The sequence below is a fragment of the Diadema antillarum genome, unplaced genomic scaffold (assembly GCF_040938485.1).
Source record: "Diadema antillarum isolate AM-2024a unplaced genomic scaffold, OU_Dant_1.0 scf00000093, whole genome shotgun sequence".
In the NCBI taxonomy this organism is placed as follows: domain Eukaryota; kingdom Metazoa; phylum Echinodermata; class Echinoidea; order Diadematoida; family Diadematidae; genus Diadema; species Diadema antillarum.
The window spans coordinates 1,469,923-1,484,742 of NW_027270982.1; positions in this window are offsets into that span (position 1 = coordinate 1,469,923).

The window sequence follows — 14,820 nt, forward strand, 5'->3', positions numbered from 1 at the left end:
AAAAGAACATATTCGTAACAATTTCAAAGAAAACGTACATGTGATCACGAGTAACAACATAAATTCATTTTCTAAGGTATATACATATGCATAGTACAAGGATTGGAATGGAAATGGAGGGTCCCACTAAAAAGCAAAAGCTTGTAGGGTATGGGACCCGCGAAAAATACATAAGAGAACAAATAATGACTTTAATGAAACTACAAACATTACATGAAACAAAATCAAAGAAACCAATGTCAACTGACATGAAACAACTAAGGAAGGGGAAAACAAAAGAAAAGAAAAAAAGGAAAAAGAAGAAAAAAGGGGGAAAAATGAGACTACAACACGCGCCATCGTGGACACAAGCAGACTGGACTTCATGATGTAAGTGTAATGATAAAACGCTCCCTGGATTGATATTGAGAAGGATTGGTACATATACCGGTATGAATGCAGAGGCGGACATAAAGAGAGAGAGAGAGAGAGAGAGAGAGAGAGAGAGAGAAAGAAAGAGAGAGATAGAGAGAGAAAGAAAGAGAATAAACACTCTTATCGGTACAATAAAAGTAATATCTGAGGAAAACTTATGTTTGACAAATTACTTTTTTCTTTAAAAAAAAAAGGATTTCTGTATGATTGCTTAGTTGTATTTCTGTATGATTTTTTTATTGGTTCACCAGTTTCCTTCGAGGAAGCAACACATGTGAACATAAAGAGCATAAATATACAGGTATGTTCTTCCATTAATCATCTCAGCAACAAAATTCATTTCATTTTCTGAGCAAATCAATCATTACAATACACACATCTAAGATTACCAATATTACAATACACACATCTAAGATTACCAACTTGATAATACGGAAGTTCGCCACTATCCACAATAACACTAAACTCCATAAAAACGCTTATAATACCCTCACCGGAATTTCCCGGAACCAGTGACAAAGGGTGGATTAATCGGATCACTAAAAGATGGAAATAAGCACTATGCACGGTTCGACACTGTTTATTTTATCGTTTTGTGTTTTTTCTGGTTTTTCTGTTTTTTCTCTGTTGTCGCACAAAAAAATTGTCGCCTCAAAGGGTATTCGTACAGTAGCAAATTGTCGCATTATCGACGTAGCATTGCCGCAAGATCAATGTCCCTGGAGCATTGCTCTTCCTGTAACATTTGTATCACTCCTAAACTGCTAAATGTAATATCAACGCGAAATGTAATTATCGACCCTTAACTGTAATACACCTTTACCCTAAATGTAATAACAACCGTAAATGTAATGCATTTTAACGCTCAAATGTATTAATCGAGTCAACCCTTAAAAGTAAATAACCGGAGACAACCATAAATGTAATGCATGTCAGACCCTAAATGTAATACATGTCAACCCTTAATGTAATATCGACCCTAAATGTAGATAAAATTTTCCAGCGCTAAATGTAATATCCACCCTAAATATGATACATCTTAACCCTAAATGTAATACCAACCCTAAATGTAATACATTTTAGCGCTAAATGTAATGACGACCCAAAATGTAATACACCTTAACCCTATTAAAATTTAATAACACCCCTAACTGTAATACATTCAAATGCCAAGTGTAATAATCCAGTGAACTGTAATAATCGGGGTCCACCCTGAATGTAATGCATGCTAACCTTAAATGTAATACTTTTGACCCTCAATTTGATATCAACCCCTTTTTTTGTATGAGACTGTAGGATTTTAAATGATTTATATTAAAGAAGCTTTAATAGTCGCCATCAGTCTTATTATGTAATAGGCAATGGCACAAGCATTTGGAATTTATTTTTGATTTTCTCGTGCAGCCTTTCAAGGACTGGTGCAGCATAACATGTACTCATTGCTTCACGTTTCAGCAGTATGTATATTATTATCTAGACAACAATTCAGACTTCGCTTACAGTCAATTTGACTTAATCGTACATTCATATTTCGTAGGAAAGTCAGTGATACAAATGGTGACTCAAAGATTAATAAAGAGACATGTCTGTGAATGTTCTCAGTCATCCAGGTAAAGTATCTCATGAACTATATCAGTAAATCTTTGTCAACTGGACTTACTTGTAATTTGGAGTAGCGACGTTTCACGTCCTCTACGGGACGCTTCATCATCAGGCCGAAAGATCAGTCGGCCTGATGAAGCGTCCGGAGAGGACGTGAAAAGGAAGCTAACTGCAGATTCAAGTTTGTTCATGGCAGATGCCGGTGTGGTAGGAGATAATGTCCGTCGGAGAAACACTCCGGGGGACCTTATTTCCGGGTTCGAATTTAGGAAATAGTATCCTAGGACCAAATATCCGTCACAAGGACCTAATCGCCGCTGAGGGGGAGATCGAATCGCCGGGGTTTATACGAAGAAGCCTATTCGGGGGACCAAATCGCCGCTGAGGGGGTCGAATGGGCGGGTTTATACGCAAATTCGGGGGGGACCAAATCGCCGCCGAAAAAGGACTGGATCGGTGGGTTTAGAAGAACAAGCCTACTACATAGTATTCGGTAACATCAAAGGCCTCACGCTCCTTTTCCAGGCTCCCATAGAAACACTGTGTTAAATGCAGCATATTCTATGAATCATAAAAAATCAATCGAATCATAGAATTTTTTAAATTGAAGCAGATGAAGGGAAATTTTCTCTGCTTTCAAGCAAACAACATATTTTGGGATGTTGTCCAGCTCTAAAAAAGTTAAGAGACTCCATACGAGACTAGTCATACAGTCACTTTCAAAAATGATAAAAATAGCAAATTACCTCATACATCAATAAAAAATCATTAAAAATACAAAAACCCTGATTCATTCAACTTCTTCATAACCTGCAGAAGCTCCTGTCCTCAAGCAATGTCAAACACTACCAAAAGTGGCAATTTTCCATTTGACTGATTTTTAATGATTTTTTTTGGTAAAAAATAACATTACCTCATCTTTGTACTGCCTTCCCGGTAGGCAATGCGCGAGTTGAATTAGGAGCGTGAGGCCTCAAAGTGCAAGGGAAAAAAATCAGCAGGTCAGAAGGATGATTGCCGCTGAGGGGTTGTTGTTTGATTTGTTTAGTAGATTCAAGTTGATCGAAGAAATACTTACTGCTCCATAGTAGTCCCGTCATAGCGGGGTTATTGACAAAATGTGATTCATAGCAGTTCTTTGGACTTAATGTTGGGAATTGGGCTCTTTTGTCATAGACTTAGGTACGCTGAATCATAACAAACAAACCCATAAACAAGTATAATTCTCAGTGCAAGACCAATAATTGGCATTAAAAAATGGCTACCAAATCATCACCTTTTCTCCATTCTTGCAATCTATCAGCTTTTCATAAAGTTTTGACAGAAATGACAAGATAATAACATCCACTAACAAGAAGGTGACCAGGGGCCGCAGAAAAGAAGTTGATATACTATTCAGTCCTTTGTCGTATTATCTCACAATATAGGCCTGTTATATATTGTCTTATATTCTACAATGTTACATTTACCTCATTCTCTGTTGCCTGAGAAATTGAAATGTACATCACTATGTTTCTGTCGAAAGACGAAATAAACTTTGAAATGAATTGAATCCATAATATTTAGTAACATGCAAATTATGGGCAAAATATGCAAAGTAGGAACGGCCATGTAGGGACCTACATATAAGGACAGTGTGTATATCATAATTGCCCGTGTATGTTTTCACTATTTTTATTGATTTATTTTTTGCACTTCATCGTCTAGGGAACAAACTGCTTATATGGTGTCTTCATGCATAGTCATAAGAAGATCGGGTATATAGTAGAGCGGTTAAACCCTCAAAGTCATGAGAATTGTGCAAAATTTGACTAAAGTATGAAACTTTCATTAGTGTTAGTACATACCAAAAGATTCATTTCAAGATCAGGAGGTAAGTCTGATTTGACCTCTGATGACCTCCAGAGGTCAATGAACTTTGAATATCAGAATATTGATGTTTGGAGGCATTTGTGAATGATAGGCTTAGATCTTGGTTACGCTGCACTAAATATGCATTTGTACTACAAATCTTCTGATTCCACAGGGTATTGACAGGTTTCTACCTTTGACCTCTGATGACCTTTAGAGATCAATGACCTCAAAATACCATGATCTGTGATGTTATTAGTTAATGATAAACATGGTTAAGATGTGCAAAACAAGCATATCTGTTTTGCAATGAAACTGTCTTCATATTCCAAAGAGCAAAGACAGGTTTCTAACTCTGACCTCTGGTGACCTTTTAGAGGTCAATGACCTTAATATATCATAATATTGATATGTAGTGTCATTAGTTAATGATAAACATGGTTAAGATGTACAAAACAAGCATACCTGTTTAACAAGAAATTGTCTTCACATTCCAAAGAGCACAGATAGGGCTCTACCTTTGACCTCTGGTGACCTTTAGAGGATGTACAAAACAAACACAATTGTAGCCCAGATGGCTACTAGCACATGTTTATAATAAAAAATAAAATAGAATAGAATAGAATAGGATAGAGAGTAAAAGAAAACAGAACACTGCGGTCGTTTTCCTAGACACCCTGTGAGGTCAATATATGTTCAGTCTTTTCCCCTTCTTGGAGTTTACGAAACCGTTTATCTTCCTTCCAGCTATTTCCTTTCTTTTTTTCTTTTCTTTTTTTGGTCAAAACCACCTCTTCCAAGAAAAGTCTATGGTCATAGGAATTTATGAGTTTGATGTTGGCTACTTTCCGCGCTAGTGGTCAGCACTCTCCATCCCAAAGCCCCGCGCCAAATTACGGGGAATGACGTGATGACATGTATTTGCCCTCTGATCCCCAAACATAAATGACCCTCTGAGCTAGAAGGTGGCCCTCCTGCCAGAATTTATCCCTCTATTTTAGCATTTATTGTTTAGTGGAGTGGGTCAAACAGGAACTCCATAGACAAATTCAGGGGTAATGACCCAGAACAACGATGACGTTGGTTGCCATAGCCTAAGGACACTAATATTCATTTGGTTTATCATTTTGATATCCAAGAAACAATAAAGTCTTTACCAGTGGTTACAGAGAACAAGTGAATGAAGAAACTAAAAGAGAGTGGGCGAGTTAATCAGAAATTGAGATGAATCACAGAAAATTGAGTTTTCACAGAAACGAATAGGAGGAGCAAATTGAACATTTGACCAGTTAGGAATTAATTTCTAGTGAACGCCACACCCCATTATAAGATTGAGCCAATGAAATGCTTTAGGGAAAGGAAGTTTGTTAGTAAATTAGTTATTAAAAAAACATGTCTCAGCCCAGAAATAAGTTAGAGTGGCAAGCACAGTGGGAGCGGCTTCACACTAAGTCTATGTAGTGAAGCAAAGGCAGCAGAGTATTTTGGAATTTTGAGGAACTTTGAGAATAGTTGGAAACTACAGAGATAGAGTCAGGAGTCCCCCTTTCTTGGTACATCATGCCCCCCCCCCTCCAAGTCAACCAACTAATCTTTAACGACGCTGAATGCACCATAGACCTACGCTGTGAATGTGATGAGGATCTGACTGTCATGACTGAACCGGCGAGCAGCAGGACATAAGGAAAAACTATGAGTCACGATAAGACAAAACTTTGGTTTACGCCAATTTGGAGTGCAATTACAAACTCCAAACAGTCAACTGGTGTCATCGGAGATGTTGAAGCGCCCTGTCAGACTGATACAAAGTGGAGAGTGAAGAGAATACTGACAGCGTGACGGCAGACCGCTCAACGGACGGCCCAGTCACACTGACGAGATCGACAATGACATGCAGACGAGGACCTCATTCGTCGACCGAGAGTAATCATTTAAGAGGAATGACTTTAATTTACGTTTGAAGACATTTCAAGAGATGTAGTAGTCTGATATGTTAAGGGGCACATCATTCTACTGTTTGCAGGCCCCTATAAATCACTCTGTCGAGTAAATTATATATGAACCAAATGGCTTCAGTCTATTGAACATGTATTGTGTTGTAAAGTTCATGGTAATTCTTTTCCAGGCAAAATGTGTACGTGAAAATTCCGATGTTAAAAGCATGCGATGGGAAATGTAAACAGTATGTACAAATGCTTCTGTGTTTCCTGCTAAACTTGTTTGTTAGTGGGGAAAAGAAAAGAAAAGAGAAGAGAATTCTCGCTCTACCACGTCTACATACCACAACGCCTACGGATATCTTTGTTTCACATTGTTTGTGGGGAAAAGAAAAGAAAAGAGAAGTCTCGCTTCATGAGAGATGTTCAGATCCCGCTCGACACCACAACGCCTACGGATGTCTAGGCTGAAGGTGGGTTTGAATGTCTTATAGGGCCGATAGAGCACCAACAGTAAGTGCAGATTAATTGGCACGCTATCTTTTGAAGAGAAACAATGCTTTGTTTCACCCAAGATGAAAAAGCAGAAAGACAACTGATAATCATCCGCTCATGTCAAATCAAGCAGAAGTTTTTCAAAACATTTCAAGAGGCATCTTGGTGAGTTACAGTCTGTTAAACATGCCAATATACTGTGAAAAACAAATTGAAGGCCACCTGCAATAGGCCACCTGCAATACAGCCTCGCATTTTCCGACATCACAAAAACTTTGATCAACACGTTCCATAATACTCGTGATGGAGAGGGAAAATAATAAACAACAACATTGCAAGATTAATGCATTTCTTCCAAGACAACAGACAGGAACTGATTCCACGTAAAATACATAAACATGTATTTTGATTTTTTCCATGCATTTTTCCCATATCATTACACACAATCATTATACACGTATACTTGATAATGGTGTTCAGCTCACTGTGTGCAGACTGAGCACGACCCGATAATTCAGAACCTCTGCCCAAGGAGGTACTAGGCTTAGTACCTCCTTGCTCTGCCTGAGAAAGGATTGTAGCCTATCCCGCGAGTCAAAAAGAAGCTTTCTTATCATCTCGTGCATCCTGTACTCTATGTGCAATGCACTCATCATAGAGACAAGCTTGCCTTCACCCAAACTGTTTAGATATTGTCATTGGAAGATTTTGATGATCGCATACAGTGGTTGTGCACCTATAAGAACGCTGGTCTGACCTCAGGATGTCTATCCAGTTTAGTCGTGGAGGAGATTTGTGTGCTGATCCGTGCAATGTACGTAGGCTCAATCGCGTGCTTCACTGAAGACGCAGATGCTGCCCTGTCTTGAAAGAGATCGAGGGTATAGATCTAGACCAATTTCAGCAGGTTACACTATATCATCACTTGCTGGCAGAGAGTCTTAACCGGATCATGCAGGTGATATTACCCGCTGCTAGCGTACCCTGATTCACACATTGGATGCAAACCGGATGGCGGCCATTAGTGGAAACAACCAATATTTGGGCATGGGGGCACAACTCTTGGCCAGGCCCAAGTGTTAAGGAGTATCGAGCATAAAGAAGACAATTTATTAGAGTAAATAGTAGTTCCACTCCTATTTGGAATTGAGGTTCCTGAACAGGTCGTTGAAAAAATGCCCAAAATTGCCTGACGTACCGGTAATGACCCAAACTTAATTGGATGACAATAGCAAGTTGCAAGACACAGGGTTGCTTCATGTGGAATGCATGTTATGCCTCACAGTATGTCGCTTTACAGATGGTCCATGACGTCACTGTATGCTTCAAGACCATGAGTCATTCACCGGAACCATACAGCCCACGAGCTTGACACTGACCAACACAGGCCCGCCAGCTCGAAACTAGGTAGCATTGCCCATGAGCTTGCGACACTTAGGCAAACCAGGCCCATAAGAGTCCGACACATGGGGGAGGGGGAGGTCCACAAAGACCTCAACTGAATGGATTAAGCTTTCTGATGTAATACATATATTAATCTCGTGGGCCTTGTTTTCCTCGAGTGTCGAGCTCGCGGACCGCACAGCTTGTGGGCCTATTATATTTGATGTCGAGCTCATTGACCTTGTTCATCTAGTGTTTAGGTCACGGGATGTATGACTCGTGGGCTGCGTAACTCATGGGCTGTACGACTCTGGTTGTTTGACTCGTGACGTACATCTGATGAGGTAGGCCTGTTGTTTTCTGGTTAGCATCTGTCACCCTTTCATCCAGTTCAAGGGACTTTGCCATATGCCTGTTCACAAACTATTAAGCATCAACCCAAAATATGGTACTCCTCTCCCCACCTTCCATGTTTAAGCGTACAAATTATGTCCAGTGCAAATTGGATAATGTTGCACATAATTTCATGCAAGCTAGTCTGCATAAAGTGACTAACCCAAACATAAATATTATATTTGAGGTCACTGCCATCACTGAAGACACGTAAGCTTCATTTCTGAAGTAATTGACCGCTCACATTCCTGAGACTTGTTAACCACTATGAACCAATGCTTTGTGGAATGTGGATACATACTTTGATTATAACGTCAAGGCGTGATTTGTACATGATTAAACATTTAGGATTAAACCATTGAAGCCAAACATCAATATTTGCAATCCTACACAAATTTTTAGTGATATTCTAAAAGTCTGACCTCACACTGTCCTTAGAGGTCAAAGTTGGATATACACAGGGTAATGACCAATGTTCTGTGGAATGAGAAGACACTTCTTGTAGTATAAATGCTAATAGCATAATGCATGATTGCACACCAGGTATACAGTTAACCATTGAATATACATTAGATATCAATATTTTGATATTTTGAGGTCATTGACCTGTCACAGTCCTCAGAGGTCAAAGGCAGAGACGTGTAAATAATTTTCCTGGATCTGAGGAATAGGAAAACGATTCAGTTGTAACACAAATGAATTTTTAGGACATCGTTATGTTTATCATCAACAAATTGCACCAAATATCAAAATTCTGATAATTTGAGGTCATTGACCTCTGGAGGTCATTGGAGGTCAAAGGTAGAAACCTGTCAAGGATCTATGGAACATGAAGACAATTCCACTGTAACAAAAATTAGTTTTTAAGTACATCATTACCATATTTAACATTAATCAATGACGCAAAATATCAATTTTTATCAAATTTTGAGGTCATTGACCTCTGGAGGTCATCAGAGGTCAAAGGTAGAAACCTGTCAGGGTTCTATGGATCATGAAGACAATTCCACTGTAACAAAAATGAGTTTTTAGTACATCATTACCATATTTAACATTAATCAATGACGCAAAATATCAATTTTTATCAAATTTTGAGGTCATTGACCATTGGAGGTCATCAGAGGTCAATTCAGACTTACCTCCCGATCTTAAAATGAATCTTATAACATGTACTAACACTGGTGAAAATTTCATGCTTTAGTCAAATTTTTCACAATTTTTCGGCTTATCTGTTCTACTAATAGAAGTCAACGAAGTAGGAAATTAGTAACACTTAGTAAAGCATTTGTAAATATGTTTCAGATAAATCATAATAGGTTTCACTTCTCAGCTTGAGATTGATGAGTTCCTAATTATATATACGGTATGACATCTTTAACCGCATGATCTGGACGAATCAAATCATGAACAAAAGATTACTCAATTCAATTCAATTCAATTCAATTCATTAATTTTCATTCTTCTTTTTCCAACAGAACATAACAAAATAAATCACTAATTACATCATGAACATAAACATTCGCCTCTGCAAGAGATAAAACGATACAGATAAACATAAGAATGCATACTGACAAAAACGCAAAGTTATGTTTTAGTTAAGAAAAAAAAAGAATTGAGTGGTCCACTAAAAAGCAAGCTTATATACTGTTCACCACTCAAAAAAAAAATCTTATGATTACTTATTTACAAATACATATCACAAACATAATTTACGACAGGACGGAACAAAACAGGAGAAACACAAGACGACTTGACAGAATAGATGGAAAGAACGGAAGGAAAAAAAAGAGAGAATGCCTATACACGCTGAACAAGGGAAATGGAACAGGGAATTGGGGTCCTTCAGAGAGCTGGTGCTGTACGCAGCTGTGCAAGTATTATAATGGCTTATTCATTACAAAATAATGAATTCAGTGACTGATTGATTGATGGATGTATAATAGTTCAACAAGTTCAAGTTCAACTTTATTTTCATTTCCATTAAATAAACAGGAGAAATTATATTCAATGCATAAACAAAACAAAATTGTAGTAATTTCGATAAACGTACATCAACAAGATACATGTGATGATGAGTAACGACATATAATTGCATTTATAAGGTATATACATATGCATATTACACGAATGGTAATGGAAATGGAGGGTCCCACTAAAAAGCCAAGCTTGTACGATATGGGACCCTCAGAAATATATACATAAAAAGCAAATAATGGCTTCATGAAACTACAAACAAATATATGAAACAAAATCGAAGAAACCAATGTCAACTGACAAGAAATGAAATAACAGGAAAGAACGAAAAAAAAAAGAAAAAAAAAACACGCCATCGTGGACACAAGCAAACAGATTTCCAGGACGTATAGGAGTAGTAATACGCACCCTTGAATGATATTGTGAATATAAGGATTGGGTACATATACCAGAAAAACTACAAAAGCGCGGACATATTAAAAGCAAAGAATAGACACAATGATGCATTGTTCGATGACTGTCATATTTGAGGAGAACTTATATTCGACAGATTATTTTACTCTCATGATAGAAAATAATTGATGTGTAATGATTAATGCATAAAAATAAGTGATGACTTAATTGAGTTAATGAAACAAACCTAGTTCGGTAATATGTTATAAGATTTCAATAAAAATAATTTCAATTTATTCTTGAAAGAATTCAAAGTTCGCACTGTTACAATATCATTAGGAAGTGAGTTCCAAAACTTTGGCCCATCATAAATAAAGGTGTTCTGGGCCAGAAGAGTTCTGAAAAAGGGCAAATGAAACTCATTCGAACGCCTCGTTGGGTAATTGTGGACGGACTGATTTCTTGGAAACATTGTTTCAAATATATTTGGAAGATTTTTTTTATCATAATTAAACATAAATTGTCCTAGGTTATACAGATACAAATCCTTGATTTTCAATATTTTGTTTTCAAAAAATAACGGGTCAGTATGAGACAGAAATGCAGTATGACATATAATACGGAGTGACTTCTTTTGTAATAAAAGTAATTTATCTAAGAATGTTTGATATGTGTTTCCCCAAGCAAGAATACCATAATTTAAGTATGGCAATATGAGAGATGAATATAATGTAATAAGGGACGACAAAGGAAGACAAAATTTAACCTTGTTGATTATACCAATATTTCGTGAAATAATTTTACATATACTATCAATATGGAATTTCCATGAAAGCTTATTATCAACTGTTATTCCCAGGAATTTAATATGGGAAACAATTTCCAGTGGAGTCCCATCAAAAACAATGTCGACAGGTGGTTTCTCTATAGAGTTGCTAAAAAACATATATTTTGTTTTTTGAAGATTGAGAGATAATTTATTTGCCTTTATCCATTCGGCGACATTTTCTAATTCAGAGTTTATTGTATTTACAAGAGTAAGAGGATTATTGTGCGAAAAAAATAAATTTGAGTCATCCGCAAAGAGAATAAAGGAAAGAACATCTGATGACCTACAAAAATCATTTATATAAACAAGAAACAAAAGCGGACCTAATAAACTTCCCTGTGGGACCCCACATTTGATATTCAACATTTGTGAATTATACCCATTCAAAGAGACATATTGCTTCCTGTTCATGAGGTAGCTCCTGAACCACTCCAAGGCCTTCCCACGCACTCCATAATGATGTAATTTATCAAGTAAAATATCATGATTAATGGTGTCGAAGGCCTTGGAGAAGTCCAGGAACAAACCTATTAGATGCGAAGATCTGTCAATAGCGTGTGCCACTTTTTCTACAAAAGTTAATAATGCATGTGTTGTGCTGTGTTTTTCTCTAAATCCGAACTGAGAATTTGAAAGTATATGATTGAATTTAAAAAAAGTAATAGTTCTTTTATGAACGATTTTTTCAAGAATTTTGGACAATGTACATAACAAAGAAATCGGTCGGTAATTATTAACATCTAATTTGTCGCCTTTTTTAAACAAAGGAATAACTTTTGCTATTTTAATGCTCTCAGGGACGATGCCATTGGAAAGAGATAAATTGAATATGTGAGCTAAAGGATCCGCAATTGAAGATATTACCCCCTTCAAAAGAAAATTACTGATGTCATCATGTCCAGCACTTTTTTTAGAACTAAAATCTGAAACAATATTAATTATCTCCTGCTTATATGTTGGACTAAGAAACATTGAACTAGAATTTGGTGGACTTAAAAATTCTGTAAAATGTTTCGTTGAATGGGGTATATTGCTTGCAAGGTTTTCCCCGATTAAAGAAAAATGATTATTCAAAATATTACAAATCTGATGAGAATCTTCAATGATTTCATCTTCAAACCTAATTTTAGTAATATTACATTTATCATTTGATATATTCATTGCTTGCTTTAAAACCTTCCATGTGTTTTGCATATCATGCCTATACAAATATAACTGCTTGGTATAATATTTTCTCTTTTCTATACGTATAATTTTCGTCAACGTATTTTTATAACTAGTATATTTAAGTTTCAATTGCTCAGTAGGTTTCATTTTAAATTTATAATATAAATTATTCTTTCTGTTTATTGAACGTAAAAGTGATTTAGAGATCCATGGGAGCCTAGGTATTTTTTTATAATCAGATTGTTTTTGTCTACGTTTTGGAATATGGATATCCAAGAGTCGAAGAAACTTCTGCATAAAATATTCAAAAGACAAATTTACATCATTTGTATCAAAGACACAAGACCAGTCTGTCATGTCTAAACTAGCACCTAGACTGGCTATGTTTTCATGAGTGATTCTTCGTCTCAATAAACAACCATATTTATTATCAATACTATCATTTAAAGAGAAACTAGTAGAGATGGGGAAATGGTCTGTTATATCTGAAAGTAGTATAAGGGAATCGGGAGGAGGAAGAATATTACAAAAAATATTATCAATAAGGGTGGCAGATTCATTAACTATTCGTGTGGGCTTAGATATCAAAGGCAAAAAAGAAGCAGATAAAAATATTTCCAAAAAATCTTGTGACATATTATTTTGTTTTAATAAGTCTATATTAAAATCTCCCATTATGAAGCATTTTTTGTGAATAAAAATTGGGTTCTTCACCAAATCCGAAAAATAATCTAAAAATGATTTAGTGTTTGTATTAGGAGGTCTATATACTACACCTATGATAATATTCTTACTGCCAGGAACAGATATTTCAATAAAAAGAGATTCAATCGAATCAGTCATGCTGTTAAGCTCATCACGAACTACATAATCATACATTTGAGAAACGTATAACGCAACGCCCCCACCCACCCTATGTTGCCTGTTGTTAACGACAAAATCATATCCGTCGAGAGCGTATGGAAGACTTGAATCCTGGGAAAGCCAGGTTTCGGTCAAGCCTATCACTGAGAATTTTTGCCTGATGGGTTTATTCAAAAACAACTGCAATTCTTCAAAATGTTTATTAATACTTCTAATGTTGAAATGTATAAGAGAAAAGGTGGTATCATCATACTCCTTAACAACATTATTAAACTGGTTGAGAGTGAGATATTCAGAAGATGGACTTTGTAATTGGTTTTCTACGTCAAAATCATATTCAAATTCTTGCGACAATGAATTAAAACTATCTGAAACATGATTATCAAAAAAAGTATCATTTTGAGTGACATTTGCTTCACATTCTGCCAAAGAAGGCCCGGCCGTATCAAAAAAGTCATCATCATTAATTGAATTGAATGCTGTGTCTATTGTATTGTGGATCAAAGGGTGAACGTGATGTTCGTTGCTTGTGTCCACGAAGGCACCTGTAGAGGGCAGTACTGATGAGTTTGACATCTTAAATGTCTGTGATGTGCGAAACTAAAGAGAGAGAGAGAAAAAAAAAATGCTGTGTCTACTGGGAACCAGAGTCAACGTATACTAGAGTCAACGTATACAAAACGAACTATGCAAGTATGTCAGGACATTTTCGGCAAGTGACATGAAAGGTGGCTCCAGATGGCCTGTGGGTACCAAGGAAATTACACAATGATAATAATTATAAAAAGAATAGAAGTGAGGAATTGACATAAGTTCCGGAAAAAAAGAGTTGCTTGGCAACCTAACACAGTGGTTTAAATTCGTTGGTAACACTCTCTTGTGTGATTTAGATAATCGTAAGCATCTTGGACAGAGAACAAATTATTCACTGTGGTTACAAAACTTCGGCATTCTGCATTCCGAATGCCCATGTATGGACATAAGGCTAAAATAACATTTCTAAAACTACCAGTTGTTAACATTCATGTTGGAGGACGATGACTGGGGAGAATATCGTTGCGTACGCTGATTAGAGAGAGTACGAGTGCATCTGAATGAGGACTGTTACATAAGTGGCGTAATTACGGCTGACATGCTACATGTGTGAACAGAATGCAAGCCTAGCGATAATTCTAACATCTGTGTAGGAAGGTAAGTGGAGTTCAAACCGAAGCAGTGTAGGCCTACAATGTATAAGTAGATATCAAAGGGGCGTATTTGATGCTCACACTTCACCAGAAGTATTGTCCTCTCGAGCATACCACACACCTGCAAAGCTATACTCTCCCTTCCTCATCGCCACAGCATTCCACCCTTCAATGACACTCAACAAACCTTACCGCGATTAATGCTGGTGTGTGAAAATTGAAAGTATATATAGTTTTGAAAATAAGCAAACCTATGTATTGAATAAAAACGTCAGAATTTCGTTTCTCAATGTGTAAGAATCGGTTCTTTTCTTGAGTGCCAGTGAAGGTG